The sequence below is a fragment of the Amblyomma maculatum genome, chromosome 11 (assembly GCF_055883805.1).
Source record: "Amblyomma maculatum isolate TAMU_Amacu chromosome 11, ASM5588380v1, whole genome shotgun sequence".
Classification (NCBI taxonomy): domain Eukaryota; kingdom Metazoa; phylum Arthropoda; class Arachnida; order Ixodida; family Ixodidae; genus Amblyomma; species Amblyomma maculatum.
The window spans coordinates 96,489,983-96,506,830 of NC_139354.1; the positions used below are offsets into that span (position 1 = coordinate 96,489,983).

Below are 16,848 nucleotides of genomic sequence, written 5' to 3' on the forward strand. Positions count from 1 at the left end.
GTACCAATCTGGCGGCCACTACGGAGACCCAGGTTTGGCGACTTACGTACTTCCAGCAATCCTCCAACAAATGTTAAGGAAAGAACACAGCGGTAAACGCTAGTTCACTCTTAGACGCACACCACACACCGCACACCACAGAACCAAGTTAGCTACGCTTGAGCGTCGTCCTCTTCACTACTTCACATCAGCACGTCGTCGTCGTCTCGATATACTGTGCTCCGTAACAATATATATATATATATATATATATATATATATATATATATATATATATATATATATATATATATATATATATATATATATATATATATTATTTATTTATTTATTTATCCCTTTGTAAATCCTTGAAGGGATTCCAGTAGGTCGCGGATGATCCATCGAGGTAAGGTCAGGAGCATTGAATTTTCCAGGTTGTATTACACTCGCACCCGAGAAATAGGCCAGGCTAGAATCTAAGGGATTAATAACGCCTGCGCCTAAAAGGAATGACCGGGAAAATGTGTTCTAAACCAGTGTTGCACCTTCCCGGGTGTGGTTTTTAGCATACGGTCTTTGACACCTTATACTGGATTTATATTTTTGTTCACTTTATACCGGTGTTCACCCCAATCAATACGCAGCGAGTACGAGATTGTCATTTCCGAAATCGAAATACTTGGTATTTGGAAGGAAATATCTCGCGCCCATTCACAGAGATATCAGCCAGGCTTCGGCTTCAGAAATATTATTTGGTAGATGTATCGCTCTGAAATCTTCAATATTACGTGGAATACATTGATTTTGGTTTGACGTTTTTGACAGTTTATTGCAAGCACAGAGCAGGCTGATACATAACGCTGTGCGATGTTCAGTCGGAGTCAGTTATTTTAAGATTTTCTTCGTTTTGCTCCCGTCATAATTCTATAGAAACGCATCTTTGCTAATAACAAGTTTGAAATGTACCATGGAAACCTTGTCCTCAGCATTGTTCTACATAATTTATATTTATAGAAGGTACAAAAATCTTGTAGCATCTGTGCTGTGGTGTACTTGAACCTCCTTAGGAATTATGGAGAAATTATATTGTCATAGTTCCCGTAGCGTCAGTACTTGCGGCTGTGCTGATTTAAAATCATGCTTGATGATGAAAACGACGTTTCCATGTCTATAGGAGTACGTGTGCATAGGCGTTTCGCTGTTTTTAGAAGCACGCCGTTTTAGGCAAACGGCGGAAGCAAAATGTGACAGTTCTGTTGTCATGTTTAATCTTTTATGTATTTCCGGCAACTGTTCGTGGAAATAACATCAAAACGCCTTCATTCTATGAAAACCTTTGATCAATTTCACTGGCATTTGGAGATTATTACCGTGTCACACCATCTGCAGTTGTCCTGCACAGCTGTCGCCACGAGTACGGCGAAACGATAATTGCTACTTGCATAAATATATCAGAAATTTATTTATATCATTTTTATTAACGTCCAGCACATAATGAACAACGCAGCTGAACAGACAACAATGCAAAGAGAGACACAAATAAAAACGATGCTGCCCTGACAACTCACTTTTCAAAAGGCCAACCATAAATTCTCTCCTCTGTACATGAGACAATTATTTACGCCCGCGGATCTTAATTCCTCTTCCCATCATATAACTACCGCTGTTGTTTTCGTTGACGGTCCTGATAGTAAGAGAAAAATTCGATCTCCTTCTTCAATAAAAAAAACGGACACGCAAAACTTTTGTGCTCAGGCTTCTATAATGTCTTGCGTTAACACGTCGGTATTTTTTTTTAATCTTCAGCGTTATATAGGTGGAATGGGCAATTTTATTTCTGGAAAATCTTGCAGGATTTGCATTCCAACGCAAGGTTGCTGCCAGATTTCCTCATGTTGCTTTTTCATTTTTTTACCCCATTCATTCGCACATCTCCCACTAAGGCCAATGTACTGCTTTCCGCAGAACAGCGAAATATGATACACAATCACTTGAATGCATCCAGAATATCTCGCCCGCGGAGCCGTTTCACATTTAAAGTTATATTGCTGCCAAGTCATTCGAACACACTACCTTTCGCACTCTTTGAATCATTAGTAATAATCTGAATACCATGTCTCCGTCCTGTATATATGGAAAAACCTCCTGGGGACTCGTAAATTATAATTGATGGTTCAGATTAACGCTACAAAGAGCCCTGCTGGGACACGCCTGATTGACCGTGCAAATTTCGCACAATACCTTTCTTAGGGGAATACGAAAGACGCCGAAGTTCATACTTTGCTCTTATCCTAGTAATCACTCTACAGTTTTAGCAGCCCAGAACGTCATAATAATGCTTATGGAATACGAAATGCTCATTTCATATTGATGAGACCAGTCGATGCAACGGCTTTATCATTTCCGCAAGCGTGACTGCTATGGAATCGCGATTTCGCGAGTTTTGATGCTTGCAACAGTGCATTTCGCACGACATTTCTCCAAGTATTATAAATGATAAAAACTTAGATGCTGTATTTAGCTTGCAAGGAAACTGCTTCCGGATTTCGCGAAACGATGAAACCCGCGCTCAGCCTATGCATTTTGCTTATGTTTGCCGTCATTGTCGAGTGAGTATTATTTTTCCCAATATCCATGTGGTCTACTCAACAAACGTTCGCCGTACATTATCGTTCATAACAAATTTTTTCGCCCCGAGTGGCGGCATAGATGCCCAAAAATGAATCAATGAACATATCGGTACCAGACAATCTTCTGCACTTTTTCTATTTGTCTGAAACCTAACTCCTAAATTTTCTATAGCTTTACGCATGCATGCACGCCCCGTAGAAACATATGATCATAAAACATAACGCTGACAGATGTCCTAAGGTCGGCTATTCAGTGTTTTTCATGGAACTCTTTGCTTTCAATACGAATTATGTTTCCGGTTTTCTGTATAGCGTGAAGGTTCTATCGCTTAGTTTAACTTACCCTACAGCCTCCTTTATTCTCTTCATATGTCACTTCTCCCAATTACCATGGCTCATTATTTACATATAACAAAACTTATTGAACTGATACTTACACATTTAGCCCTACGTCTTCTTCATGGTGTGGCATGTCATCTATGCACCCGAGTTCATTCTTATCTTGCTGTTTTATCGATGGGCTCTCTTCGATGTCACTCCCTCTCCACATACTATTCGCCAGAGCACTGGTTGATCGTACTTCTTCCGCAGTTCCTTTTCGTATGGCAGAAGAGTAGTGGTTGTTCGCGAAATGCTGGCGGTCGCTAGAGGTGTCCACCGGTAGCCCCGAGGTGCGGGTCACGGCCGGAAAGAATTAAAATTGCGCCGGGCGCAGCGTTTCTCGACTATGCACTCCCCCCCCCCCCCCACACACACACACCCACACACAAACACATTTCGATGGAGGCGAAAAACAAGGCGTCCGTGTGCTGTACGATGTCAGTTGACGTTAAAGAACCTCAGGTGGTCGAAATTTCCAGAGTCCTCCGCTACGGCGTCTCTCATAGCCTGAGTTGCTTTGGCACGTTAAACCCCACAAACCAAACCAAACCAAACCAAACGCACACACGTAGGTGCGAGCACACACACATAAACACACATACACACACACACGCACGCACGCAGGCGCGCGCACACACACACATAGACACACACACACACATACACAAACTTATGGCAATTTTTTTTGGTCAGTGAGACGCGAGCGTGTGCACTTGACAGCGTCCATATCCTCATATTTATGAGAGAAAAATCAACTTTAATAAATCATAGATCAAAATAATTACCCTCGCAAGAAATGGCCTTCTACCGCATTTATGCAAGTGAAATTTCAGATCATTCAGAAACATATGGAATGTCAACGCAGTGTACAGTACGAGCGTTCTAATAAAGGAAACTTTCGTCACTATAATGAGCAATGCCACACAAAACATTCTTAGAAGTCCGATTTTGTAAGAGGGTGCTTTAAAATCTAGGAGACGTTTGATCTGGAAAACATGTGCCGGTAGGGTTTTCGTACGACGCGATTTAGTGCCACAAGGTAAGCCACTGTTTTAATATGTTACTCGGATCTCACAAGGACGCCCGCTTTTGAAGGGCTTCCAAGAAACCTTGGTGCTAGCTGGCCCGTCGACAGACTCTTTAGACGTTGCTTAAAGCCGCTTTACATGTTCAGAGCGTGTTGGAGAATTTACAAATCTGGTAATATTGGCTGACGTGTAATGCCTGGGCTATATTAAAACGAGCGAAGCAGTGTTAAACATAGACATATTCTTATCAAAACCTACCTAACTCTCGGAGACGAACAGCGAGCAGCTAGGTAAATAATAAACAAATAAAGAGCTGCCACTTTAGAGTGTTCGAGTAAAGGCTCTACACCTACTCAGCGTAAAAGAAAAAACAAATGCTACCATCACCGGATATGTTGAGGCATGTCGAAGCTACAGGTGTAATCTACCTAGAAATAAAACAGGATACTGAGTGAGATGCCAAGCCTCTTTCTTACATTTATTTCGACCAGTACCACCCAAAGTTCAGCTGGCAGACACTGAGTGTATAAAAGGAGTCTTCATGATTCTGTACAGAGTTTGAAATATTCAGCTCCAGACCCCCTAGATCCTATGGTGGTGGGGTGTCGGCGTATCAGTTATTGCGGGATGTTTGCCCTTGTCCCAGAGTCACGGAACAACAGAGTGCAAGAAAGAGCAAATCGTGTTGGTCACAACGGAGCTGCTGAAAAACTAACTGCTGTTTTTGAAGTTAAGAGCAGTGTGCACGGCTTCAATCAAATTTAAGACGTATTGTGTTCCTGATGCATGCATTTCATATATTTTATTGTATTTATTCCCAGCGCAACTTTTACCTTTTTTTACGTTTTACCAACTTTTGCCAGCCAAACAGAAAATCTGATTGGATAAACGCACTTCTTTATTGTATTTTGTCCTTATCAAGATATTTCCGCCAATAGCTGGCCTTAATCGAGACAGGTTTATTTCTTCACACAGATATTGATGTCGGTCGAGGGCTAATTTTCGGAGTCGGCAGCACTGATGCCCATTAAGCAGCCGGGCATTAATGTTTGAAATTGCGCTGTTACAGTGTCCTTTTTATAGGACTCAGGTGGTCCTGTTAGGGACCCCTCTTTACAACCGCTTCCAAGAAAATGTCCTTCTGTCTAGGTGCTTTCCTCTCAATATTACCCGTTTATTTTTTTGTGTAAGTGCGGATACAATCGCGTTTTGCTTATGCAAAAGCTTGCGTGTTGGTTAAGGAACATACCCTGCCGCCTCCGTCTGGGCTGAAGAGAAGAAAAATATTCGCTTATATGCCTAAAAAAATCGCAGATCATCATATATTATTATATTTTCTTTTGGCGCTTTAATCAATTCTATACGCATTGCTCTTTTCAACTGCTGGCTTAATTATAGAAAACTACTCTATATAAATGAAGTGCCAGGAGCACCGAAATAATTTACTTAGCATAGGTATTATATACTTTTGTCAGGTCTCTTTTCTAAGATTTTTAAATCTGCAAATAATAAACTAAACAAGGCTCATTATAGAAGCATAGAGAAACAAAGCGGTAACAAGATGGAGGCTGTTTAATTGGATCGGCTGCTGTAGATATTGTTTCTTTGGCAGATGAAGCCTGTGGGTGAAACTTGTATTTTTCTATGTAATAATGGAAAAATCTTGGATTATCCGGGACTCTCTCCACCGAAGCTTGAGCATTGTCGCACAAATGCAATCTGATCTTATACACCGTCCCTACCGCTGCTGAAACTCCAAACTGGTTAAGGTTGGTGTTCGACTACACCAACGTCCTGTCAAATATAAAAAAAAATGGAAAGCTTGCAATTAAAGCACATATTTTATAAATTTTCATGGTTCATTGTAGAAGCTGCTGCGAATGCTATTATCGACAGAACAGCGGCAGTTATTGCATAGCAGCAGCTACGCAGAAGTCATAAAAGAACGCTGTATATTGCGCAATATATTTGCGCTTTCCGTAAACATGTTTTTTTGAGCATGCGTAAATGTGAACTGCCCAGTGCGCAAAACGGACTAGTTCTTTTTGCACACGCCAAGTTGTATCCGTTAATCAGCAATCACTTAATACTCAAGTTGAGTTTCACAATATTGGCATCTCTGATGCGTTGGCATGTGCCTGTGCTCTAACTTCCATCGAGAAGCATCCGTTGGTGGGCGCGTAACATAACGTAGTGGGGTTGTAATTTATCCCATCAGTCTGTGACGTCAGGTCTCGCAGTACTTCTGCTGTGAGAAAAATGCACCGCCTATTCAAGTGAACCACGGATTTTGAAGTTGTCAGCACTATTCAGTGATCTGGTATGGATGAACCATACCAGAGGAAGTATTTAGAGACTTGGAATGGGAGCAGTTAGGGATAAGGGTAGATGGAGAATACCTCAGTAATTTGCGATTTGCCGATGACATTGCCTTGCTAAGCAACTCGGGGGATGAACTGCAAATAATGATTGATGACCTAGACAGAAAAAGTAGAAAGGTAGGCTTGAAAATCAATATGCAGAAGACTAAGGTAATGTTCAGCAGCCTCGGGAAGGAACAGCAGTTTACATTAGGTAGCGAAATACTGGAAGTAGTAGGCGAATATGTCTACTTAGGACAGGTAGTAACCGCAGATCCGGACCATGAAAAGGAAATAACAAGAAGAATAAGATTGGGATGGACCGCATTTGGCAAGCACTCGCAGATTATGACTAGCAGCTTACCGGTATCGCTCAAGAGGAAAGTATACAACAGTTGCATCTTGCCTGTACTCACCTATGGGGCTGAAACGTGGAGGCTAACCAAGAGAGTTCTACTTAAGTTGCGGACAACCCAGAGGGCTATTGAACGAAAAATGGTAGGGGTAACATTAAGAGATAGAAAGCGTGCGGAGTGGGTCAGAGAAATAACTCAAGTTACCGACATTCTAGTGGAAATTAAGAAGAAGAAATGGACATGGGCAGGACATGTAGTGCAAAGGGAGGATAACCGATGGTCGCTGAGGGTAACAAACTGGATTCCAAGGGAAGGAAAGCGTAGCAGGGGGCGGCAGAAAGTTAGGTGGGCGGATGAGATTAAGAAGTTCGCAGGGGTCAAGTGGATGCATCTAGCACAGAACCGGGTTAAGTGGAGAAATATGGGAGAGGCCTTTGCCCTGCAGTGGGTATAATCAGGCTGATGATGATGATGATGATGGATGAACCGAAACGTGCACTAGAATAGATCAATACGGTGATGCGAGAGACTGCAGCGCTTTTCGACACCAGCCAAATGTATGGCATGATTTGAAAGGCTCCCCAGATCATCATCCGCAAGAATGTCTGGAAACAAATGACAATCGAAGATCGTGATCAACTAGAATGATCGGAACCGTCTAGGGTGCAGTTTCTTGTTCTTTAGAGGCGAATGTCTACAACCCGAAAAGTACACTATTGGCATATAACTATAGATTACCTTAGTGTAGGCTTCTTTCTTTTTATAACTGTGTTTTTTTTAAGAAATTTTAGAAATTGTTCACTCCTGATCCCTCAGCAAAGAAGTGCCATAGTGCACCTACACAAAGATTCGCTACAGGGAAGGGTGCCAGTGAAGCAATATACTGTTCAAACTTTCATAGTAGAGTTTAGAATAGTGCCAATAACATGCGCTACCAGAGATTCCTAGCAAACAAACACGTAAATATAAGGGCCAACGAGCATTCGCTTCGAGTAAACAATTTTCCCCGACAAGGAAATAAATGCAAATTTCACCAAGGGTGGAAATATATCATGCGCGTACAGCGCATGTGTGTAGAAAAAGTAGAGATGTTCCCAAAAATGGACCATCATCTGTGCTTTCAAGAAGTGCATTAACCCTAAGAATATAGGCCATATGTAAGCATATCGCGACAAACTTAACAAAGCAACTCTCAAACTTGCATATTGGCAACCAGCAACTCGTAGCGGGGACTGCGTGCTTCCCTTTGTTGCATTTCAGTTTGTTCTATTCGCTAGGGGCAGTTGCTGAACATCGCAATCAATTTGAAAGTAAAGACCACAACACTCATATTGGTCTCGTTTTATTTCTATCGAGCAACTCAGGCGGCAGTGATATACATGGATGGATTTATTGAAAAGAAAGGCAGAGAGGTTGGCCGGAATGAATAAAATCTGGCCTACTATTCTGCACTGGGGAAGGGGAATGGAGAAGAAAGAGGATAATGATGGGTGGCGATGTAAGAGACGGCATATGAAAAAACATACACGCCGGGCAGCTTGCGTTACAAGCGTGAAGCAGGTCCGCTGGCGCACTAAAAACGGCCAATAGCATGCACTGCCTGGACATCCTTCCCCTTGTATTGCCAAGCGCCTAGCGGCAGTTCCTCCGACAGAAGCCTCTTGTGATAGCGCTTCAAGGAAACGACTACAACATTTCTTCCACGAGCATATGATGGGCACATCAATAATATATGCTCCACAGTTTCGGGGAAAACACAAGTTGAACATTAATTAAATGCAAGTACCTGCGCGCGAAAGTCATGATTTAAAGAAGTTTATGTAGCAAACATGTATGATGGTGCGGAAGTCCACGCCGAACATAAAATGTCCATATTGCCGCGAAACCTTCAAAACTCTATTTCTTGTTTTTTAACAGCCGCCGGCACGCAGGCTTATCACTCTGATTCGGGATCGCGTATCAGTTCCGTAATCTTTGTTTGTTAGTGCTCGATGTCGCGTGTCACACTTTATCAGTTTCGTTGTAGCGCAAGATGCATCGAGATCTGTCTCGAAGGTTCCGGCCACTCGGGTGTCTTTTGACAATTTTCCAACCCGTGCTGGTAGCTGTTTGCGACGTTATCTAGATTGTTCTGTGCAGCCTTTAAATTTAGCATTGACGAGTGTGACGAGCATTCTTTGTTCGACGATCGACCAGCATGTTTGTTGCTATTGCCGCCGCCGAGTTGCTTAGTTCTTTTGAGGGCGCAAGTCAGCCAAATAAAGAATTAATTTCCGTACCATCAAGCCTGTGTCTTCATTTGTGTCATCGACCCCGGTCACCACCACGTGAAAATATTGGATCAAACCTTGTTAAACGAATGTGTCCAGCGCTTGGCTGGGCCCATCTAGTGGAATTTTTTATGTAGTTAGTAAGAAGATACGTCACATCCGCTCTTGCAAAAGGCACAACGGTTTAGAGGCCATTGCTTAGGGCACGTTTTGCTGCAACATCGTCCTGTTTATTTGCAAGGGGTCTGCAGTGGGCAAGGATCAATTGAAGCATTATGATGTGGCTTTGCAGTCCGGCAGATGTAAGAGGTTTCATAAAGTTTAGTACCAGAGACTGGTAAGCAGTGTGGCGTAATAAATTTTCCAAATTTTGCAATGCAGTCTTCAAGGCCGTAAATATACACCATATCTGAGGTGGGTCCATACATATGTAGCGAATACATTCCCTCAGGGTTACAAATTCAGCGGTGGTCGACTTAGAAGTATCTCCCAAAAGAAATGTAGAGTTGTTTTCTGAGCGGATATGACCTCAGCTGTGCTGTCACAGATGCATCAGTGTATATGTGAATATAATTTGAATATTCTAACAAGATGAGCCAGAGAAAGTTCTTTGAGCCCACTAGCTGGCACCACTGATTTCTTTAGTATCCCGGGAACACAAAGGTGCACCAAATGTTTATCCATCAGCCATTGGGGTTAGTCGGGACAATTTGGGAGGGCATATCCTGTTGGTACTTGAGACTGATGGCAGCGGAGTGCACTTTTAAAACTGAAGTCCGGCTTCGTCCAAAATCTTGCTCAATGAGTGAAAATGGTGTCGTGTAACCGCTCGTAAATATACTCGAAGTGGTTCGTGTGACAAGTATATATATATATATATATATATATATATATATATATATATATATATGCGCGAGCATGTGCCTCTTCAATTGCACCTTTGTTAGAGGTGCATGTGAAGAGTCCAAGGCATATTTTCAGTGAATACGCTTTCACACTTTCTAAAGTTCACCAAAATAAAACACTCATATCAGAGAGTACTAGGCGTCTGTACCGGACGTAACTTGCAGAGTCTCGTAAAGCCATAGTAAGGAGCGCTCAGTTGCACCTCATTTGATTCCAGCTATGAAACGAAGAAAGTGACAAATATCACCTGCCGTTTCTTCACCATAATAATATAAATCGACAAAAATAGTCTGCGGTCAATAATTACTCCCAAGAATCTAGCATTGGAGAAGTAAAGTATTATAATTTGATGAAGAGTAGCCCAGCCGGGGTGGTGCAGTGGTAAGACGCTCGACTACTGTGCCGGAGTACCAGGGTTCGAACCCGACCTCGGCGGCTGCGTTTCGATGCAGGCGAAACGAAGAGGCGTCCGTGTTCTGTGCGATGTCAGCGCACGTTAAAGACCCCCGGGGGGTCGAAATTATTCCGTAGTCCTCCACTACGGCTCCTCTTTCCACTTTCACTCCCACCTTCCTCCCTTCCCTTACAGCGTGGTTGAAGTGTCCACAGGAAACAAGTGAGACAGTTACCGTACCTTTCCCTTCCTATAAATCAATAAAAAAACGTAATCGGATAGCAGCAGACACATTTTGCCATAAATGCGATAACTGCACACTTTTCTGCCGATAAAAGCAAACATGGACGCTGTAGATACATCGATGTCGATAATACAGCGTCATTGCAATCTCGCACCTAGTTGTGAGCGCGTCGAACTAGAATCCCAGATGCAGATGTCATCAGCATATGCACTGACGTTGATATTAGTTGGCAGTTCACTCCTGCAATTAGCGCATCGTTAAATAAAGTTGGGCTGAGGATACCTCCCTGGGGAGCTCCATGACCGACCTGATAGCAGGAAGTATCTCCATCAGGCGTAGTCATGTAAATAGAGCGCCCTTTCAGATACAATCCACAGGTACAACTTACCCGCCCCGTTTGGACCAGTAGTGGAGTTGCTAGAAAAGCAACCCATGCCTTACTAGGTTCAGCAGAGCTTTCTCCAGAGTAAATAGCTTTAGGCATTCTAAATATGTCAAATATTTGATTTTCCGGAAAGTGCTTGGCGTGCATTTGTTATTTTGTGATGTATTTGTTTGCTTTAGAATACGATGTGGCCGCCATCATCATTGTATTATAAATAAAATTCACTGCGACGCACATTTACCTTGATATGTTTCAGGAAAGGAGCCTCGCAACCTCCATCGCGAAACCATTTTAGCTGCATGAAACCGGTAAGTCAATAGTTTACGCCTTATATTTTGTATGACAAAATGAAGCGCTCCTTGTGATTAAAACGACTAATGCTCCCGCTACCGAAGACGTGCATCGCAAAGTCTTTGAACCGTGAGGTAGCGTTAATGAAGTTAACTAAAACGCATAAAACAGCGCTGGAATTTTCTCCTTCGACAAAGCGAGCGCCGATGCTCCTAATGAATTGCAAACATCATTAGCCCAGCTATACAGAAAAGCAACATCAGAATTAGATCCCTTGATGAAAACTTCAGGTTCCTCCTACGCCCCTAAACCTTTAAGTTCCCATCCTGTTTTTGCTAAAAAGGTCGATTCCAAAGAAGAAAAACCTCATAAACCACTAACTTTAATCTGTACTTGTTTTGTTTTGTTTTACTTCCAAATTTGATTATATTGGCACGAAAAAAACGAGCGGCAATTCACCTGCCATAGTAACAGAAAAGTAAGAAGGAAGTCCAGGTGCGCTTAAGATCTCGCCAATATAATACACTTATTGCGCCTCTGTAGGCCGAGACGTATTTGAATTACACCATTTGGTTTTACTGCTAAGCAATACTAACGCGTTAACTCAAGGCATAATTTTTTTAATTTTATGCACCTGAAGCGCGACTACGAATAAATAAAGTAACTAACCAGCGGTTGACTAATTCTAGCTAGTAGTCTACTGTCTGATTACTTCTTAGGATTGCTTCTATAACCAATGGCTGTGGCTTTTATTTTCTGAGACATATTCAAGAATAGGAAGCCATTTGGCTTTATCAAATATGTAGAACTGTAGTAGAGCATGCTAACTGCAAAGCTTGGACTTATAACGTTTCCTAAGACATTTGATCCCATAAGGTATGCACTAAAGGATTATTGGTATGCTATATTGTTCAGTTGAGTTCAGTCGTTCAGTTGTGTCCGACTCTTCGCGACCTTATAGACCATATCACGCCACGCTTTCTGGTTTCTCACTACCTTCCTAACATCACATAACTTCATCTGCAGCGCCTCGAGGATGCCATCTAACCATCGCGTTCGCTGCCTACCCCTTCTTCGGTAACCCTCAGCCTTTCCCAACATCAAGTCTTTCTCCAGCGACTCCTCTCTTCTCATCAGATGACCAAAGTAGCTGAGCTTTAACTTTAGAATTTGATCCTCCATTGAGCAGTCAGGGTTTATGGTCGACAATATCGACTGATTTGATCTTCTGGCAGTCCAAGGAACTCTCAAGAGTATCCGCCAGCACCACAATTCAAACGCGTCATACTATATAGTACAACGTGGAACAATTACACGGCGCATGAAGCAAGCTGAAGTGGTAAAGTGATGGTAAATTCAATCATCGTAGAGTCGTAATGTGCATGCTGAAACAACACGCAATACCCGGGAGCATTGTCTTCCACTGCCATCGAAAAGTAGCCCAGAAGTATGGTGTACAGTCGGAAATCTATCGCATCTAAAACGCCACTGGCGCACTCTCGAAGGGTGACGAAACTTAGTGTTCACTCTTTAAATATTTTAGGTTTTTGTATTGTGGCTACGTCTTTACAAGAATTGAATCTTTTGGCGTTGGTGATAGCGGAAATATTGACGCACTCTAAAAGTCGCGTGCCCGTTGCGTCCGATATTAATTATATTAGCTTCATAGAATTCTACAGCCGCTTGTTTTCCTGTGAGCCAAGTTTTTTTATCTTTTTAAAATAGGGTGAGACAATGTTAGGGCAAATATTCTTTTCAATAATCTACTTATTCGATTCGAATGCACAGGCGATAATTAAATGTTCCAGTGGAAACTTCAAGACTCGGGATATCATCTACTTTTTTTTTCCGGGTTTTTAGGCTGGCTAAATACGTTTTCATGTAATTTGCCCAGCAGCTGCTATATCACACATGCCAATTGTAATTACCATATATGTTTGATAACAGTAAAAAGTATGCATTGCAACAGTACAGTAGGAGCGTAAATATAAAAATTGAAGGTTAGCTTCAACGACGATCGAAGCAAACATTTTGAAAGAAATTATGCATTTCATCTAGCTTATCTGTTTCCTTACACGAAGTTGTCAATTTTTTCTAACGGTGTTTGGTTCACACAGTAACGGAGCAATGCAAATGTAAAAATAACTAAAGAAGAAATATGATTTCCAGTGAATACATCAAATTGGAACAGAACTAAGAGGTTGCATAACGAAACTAATCTGTGCAGATGGTATTGTAGACGCCAACGTGAGTCACAAGATTTTGTACAAGAGCATTCAGGAAGTAAATGGAAATAACACTTTATCGTGTTAAGCGTTTTTCTGTTTCCGAGCCATGTAGATCTTAAGCATAAGCCCAAGAAAACTGACTTCTGAATGGATTTAATAGTCAGAAAACTAACTATAGCTTGCTGATTACGTTATCCTAATACCCTGCATTTATGAGGAAAAAATAGAAGCGCTTTGATACTTCGCACAATCAATTTTAATTATTTCTGCAGGTCATAACGGCATGCATTCTCTTGTGAGACTGCCTAGTTATGAACAGCTTATACGTTACAAAGGAAATAGCCTTTCTATGTTGGAATCCGTATCATCCAGCTTGATGTATCTGTATTTTAACTTTAGACGCTGTGCTTATCTGAAACCAGGAAGAGCCGCAGACAGAAATAACCTAAATACAGATAAACATTTCCGAAGAAGGAATTCCGTCCCGAAGTTGTGCCAAACGATCCATTGCAATGAACATTTCATACAAGCACTCAGTCATCGACCCGCCTCCGCCTTTCAAGTGCTAAGCCTACACAGCTAGCACTCACTGCCGCTATGTGGTGCAAGCACTCGAATTCTCCAAGATACTGATACAATCATCCCCCAACACTTCGCTCTCGCACTGCAATTTTAAGATTCACTAGGCTGCCAACAAATGTTATTATGCGCTAACAGCAGAATCCCCATTGATCATTTTCCCAATTCTTAACGTTGACATTGAAACTGTAGGTCTGAACCAAATCGACATTGGACGCTACAAGCTAGCGGACATACTTCCCAGTTACCACATTAAGCTAATTCGTGTTTAATTTTTATTCATATTCTTTCAGGTGTTCAATCAAACACCTTCTTTCTCGTCATATATAAGCAAAACTTGCTATAGAAAAGTGTAATTCCTTACGCCACAAGTTGCACACAATCAACGAGAAAAATGGTATGCGCCGAGCTAAGGGGCTGTAGTTTTCACAGTGAAACCCTATATCACCTGAACGTGCACTGTATACAACCTCTAAGGTGCCGAGAACAGGACGTTCACGGCACTAAGGTTTGGAAAGCTCGTTTACGCGACACCGTTAAAGGACTCGTTCTCAGGAAAACCTGGCTTTGGCGTTGTCGCCGGCGTGAGCGACATGCAGCAAGTATCCTCCTTGCAGGTGCCATTTTCAAAGTAATATAGGCACGCACAGGTTGGTGCCCAGATTGTATGGCGTCACACATTATATGACATTGCAGAGTTAGTAGGAGCTCCTAACATATGCAACACATTTGATTTCAGCAGGTGTGAAGAGATCTGACCCGATAGGTTGGGTTGAATCAGACAAGCCATTCCTATGGGTACGAATGTTGTATGTTTGTGTGTCCAGTTAAGGACGACTCTTTTTTATTTTATATTTGAATACTACAGGCAGCAGCGCTGCCCGAGCAGGAAAATGTCACTATGAACATTATCACTTCGACCCTGGAGCTTTGTAAGACAATATTGTACGTGTCTACAGAAGACTCAAGCAATACCTGGCTGACTTCACTTGAAGCAGTCAGCAGCGCGTCGTGCTGCTTACCTCGCAGCAAAAGAAATTTCGTTTTAGGCGGTTTTCAGAGCATGCGCACGCTGTGTAGATCTGCCTAATTCATTGTGCACGGAACTATTAAATCACTGAAGCCCAGTTTTAAATTTTTGCCCTCCCAGATTACGCCCCTAGTATTAAGAGTTAGCTGGAAAAGAAAATGTTTTGATTCATTGGCCTATACAAAAAGTTAATTGGAAGTACAGCTCAATTACCTTTTTTACCAGTTGAGTCCATGCAAAACGGTCTCGTCCACAATAATTTCAAATGCATCAAAGTCCCATTTGGGATTAGGTGCTTCTTTGCTGCTGCTTAGTTTCAGAGAATAGATGCTATATAATACGAAAAGCGTGAATAATTAATTCAAGCAGTTTATATATCTCGCAATTATGAGAAACACAACCGTATGTTGTTCTCCTAGCGTGAAAATGGTACCCAAGCCTTAATGTCGGTCAAGTGACACCTGACAGTTGCTTTCAGTTATATTGCTATGCTAAACATCTGCAGCTCGTAGATAATAGTGGTCAGACGCATTCTCAGGGACAAACAAGCGCACGACAATCGCCGTGTCCAAGCAACTATTCTTGCCGCCGTGTAAAAATTCAAATTTGGTGGGCTGAAACCATTTCCCCTCTGCACCGGTATTAGAAAAACTAATAGATAGCTATTGCCGTATCTAGCGTAGAAGCTGCAAATAAAAACTGATTTAATTATATATCATTTCTTAAAAAAGCTTTACTAACGCAAAACTTTTTGCTGTTTTCAGTGCGATCCAATGGACCTGCGAATGCAATGCAAGCTGGGATGTCATTGTTTTCCAGAGACACGAAACGAACGATCTGGAGTGTGCCTTGACCCTAGCCTTCATCTACCTTGGGGATTTAGACCCCAGGCCCATGGGCGTCAAAGAAAACGACGGTTCCCAAGTTAAAATGCACTGCTATATAGTTGAATAAACGACCATTTCGATCTGTGAATAAGTTATTTAAAGATATATATAAACAAATATCTTGGCTATTGGCAAATTCCTCTACATCCACCCGACCGTGAGAAGAATGCGTTTGTAACACCAGATGGTTTATAGAAATTTAATGTAATGCCCTTTGTATTATGCAACGCTCCCGCGACGTTCGAGAGATTTATGGACACTATCCGTTGTGGCCTCAAATAGGAAATATGCATGTGTTAACTTGATGATGTTATCATTTTTGGAAATACCTTCCATGCGCACCCAATGAGACGCTCCATAATATTCTTAAATGCATTGGCAAAGCGGGCCTCATTTTGAATTCGAAGAAGTGCTATTTGGAGATCGACAAACTTTAGTTCTTGGGTTCCTCGTCAACGAGGATGGTGTAAGGCCGCGGTGGCCCTTTCTTTAATATTTCGGAGCGGGCGCCGCAGAAAACGGCGATGGAAAGTTCTGCAAGCTTCGAGAACGCGACACCACCAATTACGCAATCTCGGCTACCGCGCTGCGCTTCCTCACCCTTGTCGTCATGGGCGGAGTCATGCGTGCATTCCTCCGCACGGTCCCGGCCCTCCTTCTCGCTTCGCGCGGGAGGGCCGCGCGTGCTGACCATGTTCGAGTAAATTCGAGATCCCTCCAGAGGGCCGAGGGGGGGGGGGGGAGGCATAGCTTTGGCAGCGATAAGCTGTTTTCCGTTCCCCCTCCGCGCCTAGAAGCTTCTGCGCTGACATTTTAAGAACGCGCCACGCAGCCATCGACGGTTCTGGTTCTGATTTTGGTTTGATTCTCGCTCGGAGAAGATAGCGTAGCAGGAAG

General features: G+C 42.4%; 1 long non-coding RNA gene across 1 annotated transcript; it reads left to right on the plus strand.

The window, feature by feature from the left end:
- The first annotated feature begins 2,386 nt into the window (after positions 1 to 2,386).
- Positions 2,387 to 16,042, plus strand: LOC146174447 (uncharacterized). Its single transcript, XR_014702217.1, has 3 exons — positions 2,387 to 2,591; positions 11,193 to 11,244; positions 15,829 to 16,042. It is a non-coding gene; the product is annotated as an uncharacterized LOC146174447 (long non-coding RNA).
- Positions 16,043 to 16,848: the final 806 nt, after the last annotated feature.